Raw genomic sequence first — 14,034 nt, 5'->3', positions numbered from 1 at the left:
TCGACGCTGCTCAAGCAACATCAGCCAGCAGCCGCTACTAGCCGATGGACATGCCCAGACATGTCCCTGCATGCCCAGACATGTCCCCGCTGGCCCAACCAACATGGCGCACATAGGTAAGTCTCTGCTCCCCCAACCCATAACCCTAAACACCCCAGTAGGCCCTACTGGCTGCATTGCAGCTAGCCCTAGGCACCCCGCACCACCATTCTACACCATTAACACACATACACATTCATTATTCATGTGTGAAGGGTCCTCACACACTAAAACAGCCCGCTTCCAGGGTTGCCCCTCAGGCCAACCCTCAGGGGCTGGATTCCGGCCCCGGACTTCCGGCCCCAGACTTCCGGGGAGGGACATATGCGTCGGGACATCCGGGGCGCGACTTCCGGTTCCTACGTCACTTCCGGGGGGCGTTCCCACCTGTCAAAAATGCATGGTGACGAAAGGTATCATCTTATACTACTGTCACACAATAGAAAGCCAGACATCATGGTTAGGCACAACAGACATGTCACAGGCATGTAGACTGAAAAAAGACTGTCAGGTGTGACTGACTGAACCCCAACCTTATTCTTTGAGAAAGACCAAAGTGCCGAACTTCCCCCTGGTGGAGGCGGATGAAGTGCGCCCCGCAGCTGCTGAGTCAAGACAGGTCCGGGCCACACTTTGGGGTCATTGATGTCTTCAATAGAGCAAGAGCAGCAGCGTGTGTGGCGCCTCAGATTGTGGTGAATGGCTGCTTGTCACGAGATCCTAAAAGGAAATGAGCTGGGTCTGCAGTGAATGTAGCAGCATTTGCTGAACTCTCTAAACTAAATAACACAAAATAACACAATCCCAACAACACACACTTAAAAAGAAAATATAGTGCAACCACGCAGTACAAAACATTGAAATAACGATGCACAAAAACACAACAGCGCACCAAAAACAACACTTCACCACCGCAACAGAAACACAGCATAATCTGATCAATATGCAGAAACATTCTTATCACACATTTACCACCTCTATTGCACTTGGTACGGAGAGGTTGTACGAGTACCGCCTTACCACCAGGACATGCATGGAACGGGGCCAGTCTAAATGTTTCGTGATACAGCCACAACCCTCTTTGGTGCAAGAGGTAAAAGTGAAAGTAGCTAGGGGAGGGAGGGAGTGTGCAGGCGGAAGAGATGCCCTGGTTGTGCCCAGTACCTGCTAATAAGCCCCCTCGGTGTCGCCTCTGGCCCCTTAGATGCTAGCCTGGGCCCCTGGAGGGCCTTCCTCTCTCCCTGTCCCTCAGTAGAGGCTGCACACTTACACTCAGTAGGCGCTGCGCACTTACACGTCAGTAGCAGCAGAGATAGCACTCAAGCTAGAGAGACTGCGCCGAAACTCATTGACAGCACCGGGTCTCCAGGGGCCTCCGCTGCCTTCTCTGTGGTTGTTGAGGTCCGGGGCGGGCCGACACTCTGACACAGCCCCTCTCCACCTCCTGCTTTTTAAAGCATCCGCCCCCCAACCTCCCCCCCCCGTCCTCAGGACCCCTTGCTGCGCACCGTCTAACAATGGAGCCGGAGCATGGTATACTGACAAACCAGTGCACAAGCCGCAAACTGGCTTGAGAGTTAATTGCCTCATGGTACATAATGTTTGTTCTTGTGTTTTGAATGTCTGCCTTTTATTGCAGTATTACTCGTCAGGGGTAGTAAGCGCTATATAAATTCAATTACAATACAATACCTCTACTTGTACTTTGTACGCTTTTGTAACATGCACACATGTCACTTTTTCCGCGTGTAACGTACCATTTGCTACCTCTTGTATTTTGTTTGCTCTTGATACATGCACAATTGTCACTATTGCCTCATGTAACGTAACGTTTGCTTTTGTAACATGCTCACTTGTAATTTTCTCCTCTTGTATCATTACTGTTACTATTGTGAAGCGCTCAGACACCTTCGGGTAAAGTCCGCGCTATATAAAAACGCATAAAATAAATAAAAAATAAATAGTGACGGGCTCCTTCTCCAGACACCAGCTTGCTTCATTGTTGACTCTAACCTCACAGCCTTTCAAGGGCACCAGATTCGATTACTCCGCAGATGTAATTAAGTCTGTGAATCTTGACCGGACAGTCACGCCTCCAGTCTCACTTATCGGGGGCGCACAGTCAGTCTCACGAGCATCTTGGGAGGGTGATTGTATCTGCGAGCACCTTTTGTAAAGCCTCCTGATCCCAGGCCTGCGTGCTCTGGGACAGAAGGGCTCTGATTGGAGGGGAGAGTTTCTGAAATACGCCGAATTACCGAATCAGATGTTGTCAGCCGCGGTGCGTCCATTGGGGCGTAGGGGCGTAGCCCCACTAAGCCTGGACGCACCGTCGTCAAGCACTGCACACTAGTAAAAATATTTAAAGGCATCATTGGTGGCAAATGTAAGCACAGCTGCGCTAGTATGGCCGGGAATTCGGCACACACCCGAAGCATTCAGGAGTGCGCAGGGGGGCGGGGCTGGGCTGCTGCAGCTTGAGTGACAGTCCAAACTCAGCTGCAGCAGTCTACGCATGTGAAATTTTGGGCTGTAACTTGCCCGAGCATGCGCGGTAATACCTTCCCCTTATAGATGGACCAAGGTGGGTGCTGCTTCTCACAGGAGCCGTGCCGCAGCCCTCGGGGTTTCAAAGGGCGCGTGGTGACTGTGCCCCCCTAGTCAATCCTGGCGCTGAATACAGCGCCAGGATTGGCTGGTCCAACGTGCAGATGGGCAGGCAATCCATTATTGGATGCCGCTCGTGGGTGGGCGCACACACTTTGCCTCAGCCGTACTTAAATGGACAATCACTGTGTGACTTCATGTGAAGCCATGCAGTGATTGGCCATTTGGGGATGCGCGCGCCGCTGGCTGGTTGCTGTACTAGCAGTGTGTGTAGCCAGGTCGGTGTCGTTAGGGCTTGTGTGCAGTGCAGTCCGACTCGTGACCACGTTTTGGAAGTAAGAAGTGAAAGGTGTCTGGCACTGGTAGGAAAGCCTTCTTTCCAATTTCTACCACCCTATATTACATTTCCTCTGTGCCTTTAAATGCGCGGGAGGGGCCGGTAGTACAGTAGTGCGTGCCTTCACTTTTTGAAAGAGATTCTGGGTCTGAGATAGCGGCTTAGCGAGTATCTGCACCACTACGTTTCCATTTCAAACAACACTGCATTTAATGTGTTACATGACAGTGAGGGAAAAAGCACCACCAGATACCAAACCGTGTCTGTACATCTCGTAGTAGGGCCTCTGGAGGGGGAGGTTACCGTTATGCCACTTAATAAGACACGTGATGCAAATTTAACGTAGGGCCTATTTATTCCGGTCAGGCGGAAGGTGTCCTCCAGTAGTAATATGTAGTTGCGTTGAGGGCAAAACGTTATTGCAGTGTGCACACGTGTTGGGCTGTAGGTAGGCACAGAGATGAATTCTCCTTCTGATGTCCGCCCACAGATGTCTCGTGGTATGCCCCGTGGAGAGTCTGGGCCCAGCTCACTGTAGAGTTGAGGCTTGGTCCGCATCCCTCAGGACTCCCCCGAGCCACCTTCACTTCCGTCCCTCTCCCACACACTTGTCTCCTTTCCCCGACTTCCAGGCACTTTCACTGTGCACGAGGAATAGAAAACACTCAAACCGAAGACACAGTTATGTTGTCCTGCTGGCAAGGGGGAAGCGCCGAGGATGAGACGGGAAGAAGAGAGTGGCATAAGAGACAGTGACCTTTGCTCAACCTGCAGACAACACTTTTGGAAAACCTGACAATTTCGTAGGAGACAAAGTAAGTAAGACCTCTATGCAGGATGCAAAGCGTGCGCAGGAAACGATTCCAGTGCGCAGGAGACAGGCTGCGATCGCTGCCCAGCTAGATGGGGGGCTTTGGAGTCTGAGAGATCCACAGAAACTATTGATTGTACCCAGAGTGAACAGGGGGTGCTGCAGCATAGGCAGACGTAGAAATCAGTTTGTATTTTTGAAAAATAAAAAATTCAGTTTCCAGAGAATAAACCTTTATTCGGTTAACCTCAGTGTTTATAGATTTCATAATCATAAACCCTCGAAGGAAGAACCAGGCACTTCTGCAGTCTCAAAATCCACCTAACTCAAAATGTGCTAGTTAAAGATATCAATTCTCAAGATTATATGCTAGGTATTTTTCCCTTAAGCTTTAGAAATCATCATTTGATAAAACATGACTTCCGAATGATGTTATAAAATCGGTGACGGGTGCAGCACCCTGTTTTATATTATCTCTCATTTCTTTGATCTCTCTGTTTCTCTTCCATTCTCGCCTTCTCTACCCCTCTCACTCTGTCTCTCTCGCTCCTCATCTCTTCTTTTTCGCGCCCTTGCTCCCTCCCCATTTCTCGACCTCTTGCGCTCTCTCACATTTTCTCTCAGTCTCCCCGTTCCACTCTCATCTCTTCCCTTTCTACCTTCCTCTCACACCTTTATCTGGTTCTCTCTTACTCATTATGTGCTCCTCTCCCCCTTTCTCCTTCTTTGCCTTTGTCACTCTTTCTCGTCTCTCCCCACCTCTTGCCCTCTCTTCTATCTCTCTCTGTCACTCCTGTTTGTCTCTGTTTTTCTTCATAAGCTTCTCCCTTCTCCCTCTCTCTTCCACTTGGCCCACTCTATATTTTTCCATCTTTATCTCCCCTCTCCATTTCCATCCATCGCTCTCTCTTCCCTGTCCTATCTTTCCTCATTTCTCCCTTTCTCTGTTTTTGTTTTCTCCCTCCCTCGCTCTCTCTCTCACTTTCGTTCTCTCTCTCTCTCTCTCCCTCTCTTCGTGTCTCTCTCTCTCCCTCTCTTCCTGTCTCTCTCTCTCACTTTCGTTTATTCTCTCTGTCTGTCTGTCTCTCTCTCCATCACATTCACTCACTCCCCCTTCCTTTCTGTCTCTCTCTCTCCATCACTTTCGCTCTCTCTCTCTCCCTTTATTTCTGCCTCTCTCCATCAATTTCACTCTCTCTCCCTCGCTTTCCGGGGCAATAGGCCTAAAGGCATTTACATATTGTGGAAGGGTTCAATAAGGATGTGCTCTATTAAGCTCTGCTGTTTTGCATTGCGTTGCCACCCAGCAGACGTCCGACGGTCCACACGAGTCGGCCACACACTGGTCCACATTAATTTAAACACATGACTGACTGTCTGAGACTGTGAGACACAGTACAGTAGCCTAGGTAGGTGGGTGCGCGTGGTGCCGTGCTGCATTCATATGTTTTATGTAATTTATGCGGGCCTGCGGCGGATTTTTGTATTGCCTGTCGTCGCAACCTTAGCGGAGCCTCCGTTTCCTTATTCTCTAGGTCCCGTCCTCACCAATAAAGACTAGACAACGACGTACCTCCGAGTCCCCCCTTTCCTGCCCCATCCAGGTCACTGGTGTTCAGAATTGACTGTAAAATAAAATTCAGAACTTGAGTCTGTCGTCACCCCAGTAACAGATTTATAAGTCTGTCTGTAAGTGCCGGCCTGGTGTTTACTTAAGTTTAGTGCATCCTTGAGTTTGCTGGTCATCCCCCCTAGTATTAGTAAGTTGGAAAAATGTCTCCTCGGCTAGGGGGGCCCACTCTATGTTCAGTGACATAACCGGTTCAAAGGTGTTCCTTTAATTTATTGCTTTACCTTTTTAAGTTCTGGTTGTTTGTGTAGTCTGCGCACAGGCACAGAGTGTGTACTTGGTGGTTCTCCTCAGTCTCCTGTGTGAGGTCGGAGTCATAACACGACGATGTATTCTTGGCTCCGTCACAAAATGATAATACATTGCATGACACAACTGAAAGGGTTATGAAAAAAAAATCACTAGTAAAACCGCTACATTAATGAACGTTTTTTAAAAGTAAAACTTGTATTGCAAAGTACGTTTAAGTGACAGCATTTTTTTTGTTTCTTTCTCTGTGCCATGTGCTTGCATAAAAATAGTATTCAGAATAAATTGTGCCTGCTTGCCGCGGCTGGCTCTGCCAGTGCACGCTCCGGTTTGCTTTGGGTTTTGCAGCACCCTTGCTTCGTGCCCCTTCTTGTCTTTACCCCATATTCTGATAGGGGGAGGCTTTAATATTTTGTTGAAAGGGGAGTTAGGTAGGACCTCTAAGAGGGGAAACACAAGTAAACCCAAGGTAAGGAAGGTCTTAAGAAACCTAATGCAGGGCTATAGTCTGAGTGACACATGGTGTAAACAGGCATGGGGCTAAGAGGGGCTACATGTTTTTCAGCAAAAAGTATGAGAGGTTTCAAGAATATATATTTCTTTTGGATTTAATCTTGTTCTATGAAATAAGGCAGATTAAATTATTCCTAACACATTTTTCAGACAATTCAGCTGTTTTGCTGGCACTACTATACCCTAATTTCATACATTCCTGGTGGACGGTAGATTGTGTTCTCCTTTCAGAAAAAGTGACTTACATCCCCATTGAGGGCAAACGGGTGTCTTGCAATATTGGAACCTGTCCTGGACTTTCTCTCAAACATTAGCATATTAATCTCTGCCTCTTTATAGTATAGACGCCATTAGCATTCCACACATTATTCTAATTTCTGTCATTCTTCCCCTGGGTCCCATAGATTAGCATTCTTCTTCCCTCTCTCCCACACTCTAAACTTAAGTGCATAGTCTCAGCAATGAGGACTTTGCTTTGGGCTTTTATTGTTTTTTCTATTTACCTCCACTATGCTCCCCACCCCATATCCCTCCCTCAGGAACATGCTGCGAATTATGCAGCATAATGTTTATGCTTATTCAGGTGTGCACCCTAGAGAGATAAGTCACTCCTGTAAAGTTAATGATTAGTGATAGTGATAACAAAGAAATAAAGAAGGAAAGATAGTTGTCAGCTCCCACCATCTTTAACTCCCCTCTACATTGTGTCAAACCCTATAGATCTAACCTCCCAGATGGTTAGGCGGTGTGCTAAGTGAAGAAAGTCCCTCCCTCATTCATGATATGAACTAAGCTAAATTGAGCTGTGTATGGTATTAAGAAGATCATCAGCCTGGTCCACCTCATAATGTTATGTTATATATCTCCTTCCTCCACATAATCTTTAGCAAGGCAGGAAAGCTTAACTAGTACTTAGCTCCCAGCTTCTGCATTTCTATCATCAATTGACCAAGTGACCACTGTTGCTGTTCTGTGGACCTACAGATATGTGATCTGATGGTATATGTGAAATCCTTACTGCTAGAGTTTTAGCTTTTAATTCCAGACCCAGTATCTGTTCCTTTGTACTGTAAGTCAAAAAAATGAATTGTCTTTTTTGGTCTATAAGGACCTTTTTCAATGTTCTGTATTTTCTTCTCTAAATCAATCCCCGGGTTATCCTTAAGAACTTTAAGAAGCTTAACCATAGAGCCCCTGAGTTCTCCACTCTCAAGACCTTCCTGTTACTCAGAGAGTGACATTCCAACTCTCTCCAAGTCCTCCTGCAGGGTTTGGTTCTGAGAAATTATCGCTATTATTTCAGAAGTGTTATCCCCAATCTTACATTGAAACATTTGCATATCAACTTCCATTGTCGCTGTTCTCTGTGAGATATCATTCAATTTTAATTCTAAAGCTTGGCACATCTATTGAATGCTTTTTTTATTTGGTTCTGATATCTTAAATCTTCATGTGATCTAGGTTTCAAGTTCCAGGAGTATCTGCTCTATTACAGTGTTAGGTGTTCTTAAGGTATGTGGGGCATAATAGTATCTTGGCACGTATCCTGTGATGCATAAGGACATACAGGGAGAGGTCTATTGTACCTCCCCCATACTCTTCCTCTAATTCCCTCAGCACCTCACGCCTGTTCCTGACTAATGTCCCTTCCCTCACTTTGCTTCAGGTTGGGAGCCCTGGTCAAGGCCTCCCATTTGGGTCTCAGTCTCTATATATTCATATAATAATCCATGGGAATCTTAATTCTTGTGTGTTGTTATTTTAAAGAAGGAGTTCGGGGAGGGGTGACTCTAGAGACAGTAGTTGTTTTACCAGTGCACCTTCCCTGAGATTTTCATGAAAGTCTTATAGTCTGAATTCAGCACCTGAGCGTAATAGGACGGAATGTATGAAGCTCTGTGGTTATACTGAAAAAGCAGCTACCTATGTTATGCCATCTATTAATGTAATAACTGCACTTTCACAATTGCTTTATTAACCTTCCTGCTTTCTCAAATTTGCTTGAAAATGCACGATTTTTCCTCCTTTTTTTCAAAATTTTCTTGGGGGGGGGGGGAGCGGGGGGGGGGGTTATCCCCCCAAACCCCCCTTTTGGGGTTCGGGCTCGCTCGCTGCGCTCGCTCGCTACGTGCTGTATGCAAATCACTTTGCGCCCCACCACTTTAAAATGTCACCCACCGCCCCTGGATGTTGTGCAAGAACCTTTCTCCATCAACCATCAGTGGCGGGCCGGGCTGTAATACCCGCATGTTTCACAATACCAGCTGCAAACCGGGGGAGTCACGCTTCTTTCTGTAATGAACCCATACGTTCGTTATCACTAGCTCCGTCCGCTTCAGTTGTCTTGCTCTTTCATCATAGTCTTGGCCTAATAATTATGAGCGTTTGCTACGTGGCTAACATTTTACCTACATGGCCAGTAAAGAAATTGGGAAAATCCGTGAAATCAAGTATTCTGTTGGCATCTTTGAAATGCAAAATATTAATTTTAAATACAAGAAGATATTATATATTTAAGAGATGTCTAAGCGTGTCCCAAATGCTTCTCAAAGCACAAAGAGGATGTAACCTTAGGGGCAGAGCTGCTGGCAAAGGAATAGTGGAGTCTCGGCATCGGCTCAGCATCTTGTGATTGTGGGCAAATCACTTAATCTCCCAGTGCCTACAAAGAAATGAATGTGTCCTTGTGGTACGTAACTGATGCTCATATAAAGCCCTCCAATACCCTCGGTTATATACATACGAATTAAATATGAATTCAGGGGGCCCTATTCAACAAATAGTGTAAGAGGACATACACAGATTTACGTTTCCCCCTGAGCATACTTTTATCAGTTTTTTTGCTATTCACAAGCTACGTGGGCCAACACATTACCAAGGAGGGCCGAGCCAAGGGTCAAGTCTGGATCTAGGAGCCTGTGCAGCAGTTGAGCGTTCTAAATATCTAAACTGTAAATCGGGCAACAACAAACATCATGTTAGGATATGATATAGTGTCTTCAAAATTCATAAAAAGTGTATTTCTTTAACAAGCAGAAGAGTTTCACTTTACTACATTAGATTACATCACTGCATTGTGAAGCATTAGTATTGTTTCTACATTAACTTAGTATAATGCATGCCCCCTGCCCTGACAACAATTTCGTTAGTGAACTAAGAGGCTAGTCAGTGTGTACCCTAAATGTGGTCTAAAATCTTATTATACATTCAGCAACCTTATAGCCTACTTAATGAAACAGAATAGTTATATGTACAGTGCACATCCTGAACTCACATATTTGAATGTTATCTCATATGTGATAACAAGCATTGGCATAGCCAATAGGTCTAGCTTTTGGGACCTTATAAGTATTTAGTTATGCAGCACAATATCCTTGGTGCAACAACATCAAATGTTGCATGGCTAAACAATTATAAGGGTCCAAAGGCGAGACCTATTGGCTATGCCAATGCTTTTTTTCATTCTTATTTATTTATAATTATACACTGTAGAAGATAGAATAAGCTTTTATACCTCTATAGACTCAACAAAATAGTTGGATCATGGTACCATAGCGATGGACACACTAATTGTGCACATTCAGGAGGGAGGCTCAGTTCGGTATTACAGTGGAAACCATAACATTAGTCTAATTAGTTAAGGATTCTCAGACTCCAAGCTGCAAATGGCGACAGTGGGAGCAACAGTGTTCGCGTTTACAGTACTGTAGTTTGTTTTTGGATAAACATTAAATGTGTGCCTGGCATTTACAGAATACATAAATAAACTTTTATCTTAACACATGTGTGTTCTCAGAAAATTAGAATACTCTTCATCTCGTGTCTAGTCCCAAAATGCACATCAGGCTGTATGATTGAAATTAAATTAAATGAAAAAGATATTTATAAAGTCCGGCTACTACCCAAGGGTGTCTAGACACTGACTCGAGAGAAAAACTGCAGAAGCCGACCCAAGAGATAAGACATTAAAAAGCCAACTTTTTAATGCTTTCCTAAAAGCAAGCAATTGGGTTTCCTTTTTGAGAGAAGCAGTTCGTTGCAAATGGGATACCAATTGTTTGTGCCACATATCCTATAATGTATGGAGGCCGCTTCAGTTTTCCAATTATTTAAATGCTAACTATGTAAAAATATTATTCCTTATAATTCTAGGATAAGCAACTGTAATGTCAAATGCACCAGTGCATCTGTGACCTGACAGACATTTTTAAAACCTCCCAAGAACATTATGGTACTGCTACGCTGTCCTAAAATGACAGCCTTCGAAAAGTCAAACAGAATCCCGAGGCAGACTATTGCCTCCAACAATAGCAAAGAGTGCCTCTATCCTTCAGATGCTTGTAGCAGACAAGCAGCTGAACTGCATCCCAGTTATCTGAAAAGAATAATCCTTGGCTAATTTGTGCAAGAAGATAGCACCAGCACTCATTCTTAGGTCTGTGTTAGAGACTGTTTGACCATCTTTATGAAATAAAAGTCCCCTAAATGGAAATGCATATATGCATAGAGCGATTTTGTCTCAGACCTGTTAATCCATTGATTTTCCCAACTGTCATTCACATTTTGCTTCTACCTACTATATATAGCATACTTCATGAGAGAGTTGGTCAGTCCCCTTAGAGGCTAAGATCTACGCTTCCAACTTGTTGGTAGAACTGGAATCCTTGGTGAGCAGTACTGGGATCATTCCCCGGACACAAACAGGCTTTCGGCCAGGCCTGGGCACCTTGACCAATCTATCCGCGTTAACCCTCCTTGTCAACAAAGCTATCTATAACTCCACCCCGCTGTATACTTGTTTTCTGGACCTAAAAGCGGCTTTCGATAAATTGCCTAGATCAAGTCTTTGGGCAAAAATGAAAGCCTGGGGCGTGCCGCCAAAGTTGCTGGGAGCAATTATTGAGCTCTACACAGATACTTGGGTCCAAGTGAAAAAAGGAGATGGTCGACGCCTGACCAGGAAATTCCACACAACTAACGGTTTAAAGCAAGGCTGCGTTCTGGCCCCAAGTCTCTTTAACATCTACACTGCGGACCTAGGAAGTGTCATAAGCACCATCCCGGGAGATCCACCAAAATTGGCCCACTCGCCTATAACAAGTCTCCAATACGCTGACGACATTGTTCTCCTTTCAAAAACTCCCATCGGTCTACAACGTTCGATCTCTAAACTGTCGCAGTACCTTGTGAACGCACAACTGACTATAAACCTAAAGAAAACCAACATCATATGCTTCTGTGGCTCTAGAAAAAAAAAATTGTCTGGAGGATCAATTCTACCCCTCTAATCCAGGTAAATCATTATAAATACCTGGGAATCTTACTAGACCACCGATTAAAGTTTAAACAGCACCAAGACCAGGGGGAATCCAAAGCAAAGCAGCTCCAATTTGCCTTCAAAACAGTCCAAAAGCAATTAAAAGGTCATTCCACCGGCCACATTCTCAACATCGTAGCCGCCAAATTTTTGCCATCATTGACATACGGTTCAGAACTACTGGCAACCCGGGACGCTACAGCGTTAAATCTCGCCCAATCTAGGCTGTTCAAAACTCTTTTCTCAATTCCGAGACACATTTCGCAAGACCAAATCCGTTTGAAGTACGGTCTCACTAACCAGCACCCAGCAAGACAAGGAGCACTCGTCAAATATTATTGGCGCATGAGGGAGGCAGAAGAGGAATCCCTGGCCCACCTCTGCTGGTTAGAAGTCGAAAAACAGGCCGGGCAGCCAGACTCAATATACAAGATCTTGAGGCAAGCGCTGGAGGCATTAAAACTAGATGAATCTTGGCGTCTGCCCATGACATATTCTGCCTTCAAACTGCTAAACAAGAAAGCAGTCAAACAATCATCACTATTCATGGACAAAGCAGAAGTGGCTGGCAAAAGCCATGCCTGGATCGTCTTGCCGTCATATACCCACCTAAAACCACAGGATTATTTGAAAGAATGCTTCAGGGACCACTATAAAAGGAAACTAAGCCTTCTAAGGTTGGGCTGCTTCTCGTCCAAAGACCTCACTCCCAAATGGCTACGGCAGTGGGCAACTCCCGATTGCCGCCTATGCGGCAGCGGTGCAGAGTCTTTACTGCACCTCATATGTATATGCCCGGCACTCCAAAATCTAAGAAAAATGCTTCTTCGATCTCCCTTAAGAGAAGCCCAGGTGAGAACTTGCAGGGCGGCGGTGATAAGATGCCTAAGCGGTTCTTGGATAGAACTATCATGTAAAACCATAAAATTTTTGAACCTTGCCGCCATAGAGCTGGAAAAAAGAGCACCATCCAAAGAGGTTCCTGGACAATAGGTCAGGCTTTGGCAGACCACAGACTCTTCCTCCCTTCTTTCCAATTGTTGCTTTTACGCAGCAGGAGTTAATAATAACGAGCCTCTTGTTTGAATAACCATTATTCTTTTATACTTTTTCTTCTCTTCTTAGACCTTTTTTTTTCCGCCACATTTGCAGAGCATGTTATTAATTTTTAACTCGACTCAAAGTTTATTCTGTGTTGTTTTTATGATGTAAATATCTCTTGCATGGTGGTAAGTCCACCCTTTTATGATTTGTTTTAAATCAAATAAAGTATTATTACCACAGTCCCCTTATGCCATTGGCTTTCTTGCACAGTGGATGACCATGTATTGCCTGATTGCATGTGCTTATCTGCCTAAATAAGTGTACTTCTGTGCAAGCTCTGGAGAGTGTCAATACTATGCCAATGCTTAGTTTTCTCTACATATTTTACAACTTTTTAGGTTTTGCCCGGCGAAAGTAGCACATCTGTTGGTCTTGCTATTGCGGGTACCTTTTGGAATCAATCCTGCCGAGGGCTTTCATGCACGCGTCTGCATGGACAAAGATGTTTGCTCTTGCCATTTGTCCACCGCAAACAGCATTCGTGTGTCTGTAGGGACAGTGGACAATCCGCCGCCATCTTGCGATGCTTTTGTTGTCATAGCAACGAAAATGCCGCTTCCTGTACGCAGCTATGGGGTTGGAAGCTGCAGTCATTCTCCTTCAATACGTGTATAGCCTCTTTTGCCATTACTTTAGCATTGCATCACTATCTTAATCTAGACATCCTCTTGGTGCTTTTACGGGATTTCCATCCAACACTTGTGTATTCCTTTTTCGTTTGGTTAGTAGAGACTTGCTCTATATCTAGTTTAGTAATAGACCAGATTGGTTAATGTCCAAATACAATCGCTTCGGTCACCCTTTAGTTCTTGCTCGCATGGATTAGGTGTGTTTATTGGAGGAAGTTGCAGCACACTTCAGGTTTTCATGGCAGTGGTCTGCGGTGGAGTAGGGCTCCTATGCTGAAGGTGAAGACTGCAGATTTCCTGAGAGGCCTTGGCCTCTGAAAGGGCAGAGGCCGCTCCGGGGCAATTTGTGTGAGAGCCAATGGTAGAAAGCAGGTCACCTCCTCCTGTCACGTGACACGCGGCAAAGCTGTCACGAAAGAACGGGTATGAGGAACAGAGCGTGAGTAGATTGTTTACTGTAAACTGCGTCAACTGTGTGCTTCCTGCCGCCTGGAAACCGAGTGCTACAGATAATTCTAGCCAATATTTATGATCCGCCTCTTTCTTTGCATTCCACATTTTGGCAGACGAGTGGACTGACCACTCTTGGGGAGGGGAGAGGGGCGGGTGAGAAAAGGTTTGTTTAGGTTCCTTGAGGAGGGAAAATATAGATAACTTTACACACCCAAGACCTATGGTACATCTGTTTGACTCTTAGGCTATGCTAATTTGCGTAGCTTTTTCCCTATGAAGATTTTACAAAATCACACAACATTACATACTTATAGCGCATGGTGTGGTATATGGGTATCTAACAGG

General features: G+C 45.1%; 1 protein-coding gene across 1 annotated transcript in view; it reads left to right on the top strand.

Annotated features, from left to right (window-relative positions):
* Positions 1 to 14,034, top strand: part of MEIOSIN (meiosis initiator) — a 2,303,138-nt gene that overhangs the window by 1,437,452 nt on the left and 851,652 nt on the right. The window lies entirely within an intron of this gene.

Source organism: Lissotriton vulgaris, chromosome 9, assembly GCF_964263255.1.
Source record: "Lissotriton vulgaris chromosome 9, aLisVul1.2, whole genome shotgun sequence".
NCBI classification, from domain to species: domain Eukaryota; kingdom Metazoa; phylum Chordata; class Amphibia; order Caudata; family Salamandridae; genus Lissotriton; species Lissotriton vulgaris.
Note: the sequence above shows the minus strand (reverse complement) of the source record. Positions and strands in the feature narration are given on the sequence as shown.